We start from the raw sequence: 6167 nt of genomic DNA on the forward strand, positions 1-6167 counted from the left end.
TACAGAGCTCAGTGCAATGTTTGAGGTGTATGGGAACTTCTGTGCTATGTCTCTTCATACCCTTTGCACTGGTTATAAATACTTGCAGAAAGGTCATTGGTTGCTAGTTGAGGCATCTGAAGCAGTTTCATTAAACTCCGTGTGACACTGGCACTGCCTAAGGCAAAAAAAAATACCCAGAACATGGAATAAGTGACTCTCTGCTGAAATTACCCACTGGTAGAACATTCTGTTTTGTAACTGGTCCATCTGTTGTCTGTCAGCTGGAGAATGGGGCTTTGAGGCTGGGAGGGAGGAAAGAAGATACACAGCCTGATAGAAATGGGAACAATACAACCATCTTGCGTTTGTAGAGGTGCAGTTAATATTTGACTTCTCTGTTCCTACCTTCTTCTAATAATAGTTTATATGGCCCCAAGCCTTACACCACTCCATGATCCTCATGGAAGTGGTCCAGACATCTACACAGTGGCATGTTTCATATCTATCTCAAGCTGATGTCAAGCTCTGGATGTCTGCAAAACGGATCAGCTGATCACTCTTTCAGCGAGGCATTAGGCAAGAAAATATAGCTCCTACCATGTTATCTTTAGAAGAGCTCTCAACTTGTTATATAGTTACTTCATCGAGACATTAACCTGCTGTTTTTTGTCTACTAATGTGATAGCTGAATTTGTTAGTGCAGGTTTCGTGTTTCTGTTAGGTCCATGTCACCAGGAAAGAAGGAAGCATCTGAGGCATGAAGCCTTGGTCATCACCGTACTAAACGGGATTCATCATATAGGAGAACTTGTATTATGCAGCCTGCTTCATGGAGGTAAGAAATATGGTTCTTTGCAAGCTGTCAAATAGCAACTTTGCTAAGGGAAACTTTGTAGAAATTCCTTCCCAGAGGTTTTACTCTAGAATGGAACTAGCTGAACCCTTACTTATTGTTCACATTGGTGTTAAATAATGACTCATGTGAGTGTCAGCAACAGAGTGAGACATTAAAAAGTAAAGCTGGAATAAGGATTTCAAGGATATCCTTTTTTTATTTAGTTGTTTAATCAGCTATGTTTATAGGAGATCAGTTGTTCTAAAATACCCTTGTGTGTTATTAATATCTGTTCTGCAACAGAGACCACCAGCCCTATGAGATTATCTGTAGCCAAAAATAACAGGAAACAAGATTGTCTGTTTATACATACACATACAGTTTGTAACTTCCTTTAATATAGTAAATTTTGGTCAACAACTGCATTTTTTCAAATGTTGGAAATATTACAGATTTTTACACTGAGCCCACAAATGTGTCTGTCAAAGACATGTCTCTGTGAGGAGAAAAAGGAGATTGACGTATTTGAATGTTTTTGCAGTCCTGAGAAAATACATTGTTATTCTGGCAGGCAGTACTAAAGCATCGAAAGTTCCACAGGAACTTAAGGAAAAATTTCTTAACAGTGAGGGTGACAGAGCCCTGGCACAGGCTGCCCAGAGAGGCTGTGGAGTCTCCTTCTCTGGAGATCTTCCAAACCCACTTGGACACCATCCTGTGCCACATGTTCTAGGTGACCCTGCATGAGCAGGCGGGTTGGACTAGAAGATCTCTAAAGGTCCCTTCCAACCTTAAGGATTCTAGGATTCTCTATACACCAGAGTTTACATTACAGACCTCTAAATAGTTCCACAAATAACTGTGTTAGGTATCAAGAGATACCTTTGCAGTGCTTGATAAGGGGCAGAGTACTCCAGATAGTATCTGGTGGTTGCTGCAATCCTTAAAATACCCTGAGCAGCAGACTAGGGATTTGTGTGTGAAAGACTAGAGAACACAGTCAGCTATCAGCGTCCTTACGATTAGCAGAGATGTCATCGTGCTTCATTATTCAGACCAAACTGTAATGTGGCTGCTCACTGAGCTGAATTCCTGAAATGAATCTCATCTCCAGACATTACTTCTTCTAGAGAAAATCTCTCAGTTCTCCCTTCCAACTGTGCTTTGGTTTGTACTACGGAGTGCTATCAGCATGGAAATGGGACTCCTTTCGGATGAAACTAAAGCAGGGATGTTCTCCAGCTGTGCCCCTGTAGGCTCCAGATACTACTCAGAATTCAGTCAATGGAGACAGACATGGGAAGATCAGAACTCCATCTATAGTGTAGATATTGGGTCCTTGGTACCAACTGCTTTGCAGATTTGTTCCCATTGGGCTGCACTATTTGCTAATACAATAAATGGAGAGCTTTTGAGCATCAGCCATCCCATCTCTCCTTAACCAGCTCCTTGTTCACTTCATACTAATCCCTAATTCATAACTATTTATTCTCTACATGGTTTCTATCAAATGCTTAATGAAGTCTAAATAAATTATAGCTGCTGCATTTCCTGTGTCCATGAAATTGGCTATTATCAAAGAAAGGTAAGCTACACAAGGTAAGCTATTTTTGCTAAGTCTGTCCTGGGCCTTCTCTTCAAAATATTCCTAGAGTCTTGCAAACTGTTGAGACTCGAACTGTTGAGAGTATATCAGCCCTCTGGCCAGCATAATTATTTTATTTCCTTAAAAATGAGTAATATATTTTCTCCAATAACACAATTCTGTGAAAGATTTTTTTAAAATATTTCCTTCTGATTTGCACTTGCCTATGCCCCTTCTTTCAGAATTCTGGAATGCAGCTTATTTCTATATAGCCAGGGTGTAATCATACCCAAGTCAGAGAAAACACAGTTTGAACAACATTAAGTTTCTATGTGAAACTTCTCAAGATCATTCCTGGAAAAAGTAACTAAGAAACAAAACCCATTTGCTGACAAGAAATTTGTGGAGGCAATGGAAAAAAAGTAATATTTTAAGTATTGGATAAAGAATATACRTTCCTCAGACAAAATAAGAATATACCTTTAATGATCTTTACTTGTCTGTGTTGGATGGTGAAATAAATAAGGTCTTAACAGAGAAGCATCTCTAAATTTGCTGAAAAAATGAAGTTAGAATAAAACAGCAGCAAAGTGATGCAGAATAGGGCTGGCTATTCAACTTGCCCCAAATTACCAGTGTCTAGAATGTCCAGTCTAGAATTACCAGTGTCATTCAAATTACCAGTGTCTAGAATGAACATTGTAGTGAACTTTGAAGAGCTAGAAGGAATATTAGGCTATTTCATTAATGTTTCATTACTTAGCTACAATCTTAAAGATGGACCATTCTGCATTTCTACATTTGCACTAATTCACTGGTGATATATTTGTGTGGTAGTTTACTTGTAGAGTTTAGCTAGTGATAAAAGAATCAGTCTTAGAGACAAAGACAGTACTGAACATCTTCACCATTGATCTGGAGATCTTCCCAAGCTTGAAGACATGAAAGAGCCATCAGAATAAAGAGAAATGTGATTATCTGTCACATCAATGTCTTCTTTGAAATTCCCATGCAAAAAAAAAAAAAAAAAAAAAAAAAAGGAAGAAAATAAAGATGAGAGATTGCATATAAATGGGAGAGATGTATTGAGCATAAATGTGTAGAATACATTGTAATGAATGTTAGTACAAGAAGAAGAAGGCCGCAGTGGAAGAAATAAAAAATACTAGCTGAGGATTTGCAAGGGATTGCAAATGGAATAAGATATTTTGTCTGTTGGGGATTGATTTGCATCAGGCTACATCATTAAATAAGCAAGACTGAGACTGATGAAAGTCTGAGCCCTGTGCAAAGAGTATTGATAATTTCTATTCTAGTGGGGAAACAGGCCAGCAGCACAAGCCTCATTCTATAAATTAGCACCCTGAGTGATAGGCCTAAAACTGAGTGTTATTTTTTATAGCTTATAGGTCATCTTTCATGCACACTTCTCAGCAAACAGCAACCGGATAGAACATGTGCTATGAAGACTCCACAATGTAAACAGATTTCAACCTAAAAGGCAATACTGAGAGAATTTCCACATTAGCCCTAGCGATGGTTACTGTAACTACAGCTGTGACACGGTGTCCTGGCAGCCTTCAGACACTGGCTGCCTTTGGCTCTCTGCAGTTGTGTTTTGAGGACAGAGAACTTCCATTATCCACAACCGACAATAGTCACACACATTTAAAATAAACACTTTGCTCTGGCTCCTGGYGCCAGACTCTTTGCCAGTATAAGTTGACACGGTTCCTTCAGAGATGMACTGATGTATCCTGAGTTGTTCCAGCTACATGGATACCACAGGGAATGAATAAAGGAGCAGCATGCAAAGCACAGCATATGAAACTGTCCTCGGGCAAGAATTCATTCCGCAGCAAAATGCTAACAAGTCTTGAGAGTGCCCTCTAGTGTGAGTGCCACCGTCCAGTATCTTGATATACCAAACCATCCCAAACTATATATAAATATGTATATATAGTTGTATCTGATAGCTAAAAAATATTAACATGCTATGAAATTCCTCCATCTCATGCTAATTTAACAGCACGTACTGGCTACTGGCTCCCATGCCATGATGGCAGAATTTTGGCTTAGTAACAGCATGGTTCAATAGCTCGCCCTTAACRCTGCACCTCACTCACTTGACAGACCTTTTCTCACTAATTCATCAGGATTAGAAGTGCTAAGTGGTCACAGTAAAATGACACACATCTGTGTCCTGGCACTTGCTAACAGATAACAGCTGAGTCGCGTGCAGCCCTTTGGTAGGAATTGTGAACATGTTGGCTGTGAAGGCTGGGAAATCAAAGGGCATAAAAATAAAGGAGCAGCTTTAAGCTGCTCTGATGGTTCTCAGGCTGCTACCTCTATGCAAGGTGTTTGCGTTTATTTCTAAGTAGCCCAATAATGAAAGATTGGAGCAGATTTGGAATTTAGAACAATTTAAAAGCTAGTGGAATCCTCTGGATATTCACCTACTCCTAAGGTGGAATACTTTGCTATGCTAAAATGTAAAGATTGCTTGCAAGGTGGGGCACAGACGTGATGACTGAAGGCTGATGAATATTTAGATTCATGGAGCCAGAACAGACATTTTGGATATTTTGTCTGACACCCTGCTTAAAACAGATGGCAGAATTTTCCTCATTTTGTTCTTTTCCAAACAAGGTAASCTCTTTTTCTCTTAAGAAAGTGTCCAGCCTTGATTTACAATGTCTGTAATTTACAGTGTCTGTGATCCTGATTCCAATGTACCTGGTCAGTGGTAACTACTAAAAAGTTAAATTTTGGGGTAGCTGGGAGCATGGCTGACAGCAAACATTTAGCATGATTTGTGTTACAGAGGGATCAGAAACAGAACTTTAACATTCTCCCATTGCTTATTGGGACTTAAAGTCTAAATCTGTACATTTTGTGGGCAAAGTGTATTGTAGCAGAGGTCTGCATGTGTATATTGAGTGTATTTGTAAGGTGTATATTTCCCCAAAGCCAAAGGAATATGCGACCAATTTTCACAAAGGGATCAGTAAACCTCACTTGGTAGAAAGTCTCATGAAAACTAGTTTTAGTAGACACATGGATAAGTATGAGAATAAATATGAGAAATTGGAAAATGGTCAACATGTCTCAAAAACATTTTAGAAGTCTGTGAAGGGATTAATAGGCATATGGACATAGGTGATCCAAATAGTACATGTGTTTATGGCTTCAATTTTTTTTAACAAAGCCTTTCATGAAAAGAAACCTCTTTTAAAAACCATCTGCCACAGAACAAGAGCAAAGAATTTTCCATATTAATATCTCATTAAAAGACAGGAAACAAATGGTAAGAATAAATGATTTCACAGTAGAGGAAGTTCTGGCAAGACGTCTGTGCAGCTTGATGAATTTATAAATATTCTGAGAAAGGGGGTGAGCAGTGAGGGATTAGCGTTTGCTGAATTATTGTTAAAAGTCAAATCTAGAAACCAACTGGGAAGAGCTGTGTGTTTTTCAGGCTTTCACTATACTAAAGTGATGATAAATGGCAATGGCATTGTGCAGTATGCAGGAACATGTAAGGGGGAAATATAACCTCAGCTATATATACACAGTGAGGAGCTCTAAATTAGTAATTACCACTCAGGGGAGTCATCTTCAGAGTCATTTATAAATAATTTCCTGGAAACATCAGTTCATACTCAGCAGTAATATAAAATGATAAATCAGAAAATATTAGGGAAGGAACCAAGAGGAAATCTTTAGATTTAGGACATCTTGGTTCCTAGCATGCCCAAGGCT

This window comes from Nothoprocta perdicaria, unplaced genomic scaffold (assembly GCF_003342845.1).
Source record: "Nothoprocta perdicaria isolate Ctin4 unplaced genomic scaffold, notPer1 scaffold_56, whole genome shotgun sequence".
Taxonomy (NCBI): Eukaryota; Metazoa; Chordata; class Aves; order Tinamiformes; family Tinamidae; genus Nothoprocta; species Nothoprocta perdicaria.